Source organism: Echinops telfairi, unplaced genomic scaffold (assembly GCF_000313985.2).
Source record: "Echinops telfairi isolate 266 unplaced genomic scaffold, ASM31398v2 ScPeMD7_7469;HRSCAF=8507_1, whole genome shotgun sequence".
Lineage (NCBI taxonomy): Eukaryota > Metazoa > Chordata > Mammalia > Afrosoricida > Tenrecidae > Echinops > Echinops telfairi.
Window position 1 is genome coordinate 85,415,311 of NW_022111373.1, and position 366 is coordinate 85,415,676.

The window sequence follows — 366 nt, forward strand, 5'->3', positions numbered from 1 at the left end:
CATCTGGGGTCTTAAAGGCTTGAAGGTAAGCAAGCGGCCATCTAGCTGAGAAGAAACAAAGCACACATGGAAGAAGCATACCAGCCTGTGATTACGAGGTGCCGAAGGGATCAGTTATCAAGCATCAAAGAACAAAATATCATATAATTGTGAATGAGGGGCAGTGTGGAGTGGGGACCCAAAGCCCAACTGTAGGCAGCTGGACATCCCCTTACAGAAAGGTCTCGGAGAGGAGATGAGCCAGTCAGGGTGCAGTGTAACAACAATGAAACATACAACTTTCCTCTAGTTCCTAAATGCTTCTTCCCCCCACCCACTATCATGATCGCAATTCTACCTTACAAATCTGGCTAGACCAGAGGATGT